The sequence below is a fragment of the Nanorana parkeri genome, unplaced genomic scaffold (genome assembly GCF_000935625.1).
Source record: "Nanorana parkeri isolate BGI_ZX_2015 unplaced genomic scaffold, ASM93562v1 scaffold609, whole genome shotgun sequence".
NCBI lineage: Eukaryota > Metazoa > Chordata > Amphibia > Anura > Dicroglossidae > Nanorana > Nanorana parkeri.
This window is the reverse complement of record NW_017306877.1, coordinates 136,348-136,882: the sequence shown is the minus strand read 5'-3', so window position 1 is coordinate 136,882 and position 535 is coordinate 136,348.

Genomic DNA, 535 nt, shown 5'->3' with positions numbered 1-535 from the left:
ACCACCTTTTATTTCCAAGTTTTCTTATCCTGAGTCTGTCACTCAGTCACAGCCAGGCAGCAAGCATTTCTGCTAATGCCAGAACCATGGGGCGTGCTGTCTGCAGATTCCCAGGCTTCAGCCACATTCGGAAGCTGAGGGGTATGATATACTAGAGGGGGTTAGATAACAGGACAGCCAGGTGCAGGAAGGTGTGTGCCAGGATGAAAATACCTCCCCCTCAGCGGGTACCCTGTGTCCCCGGAGTCCATGTAACAAAATCACTCAAATCTCAGAGAATCTTTACCATGTTCTTGTCATTTCAAGTTGTTTTCAGTCTTTTTAAAGGAGAACTATGGGGTCAGGCTTTTCCCCATAGTTCTCCTTAGGGTAATGGGAGGACACAAACTAGCGTCCTCCCGTCACCCTAAGCTCAGTATATAGAGAGCTACTGCTCGCGGTATACTGAGACGCCGCAGCCGGAGCGGATCCCGACAATTATGCTGCGTGACTGACAGATGGCTCTGCCTATCTAGAGGCAGAGCCAGCCGTACCC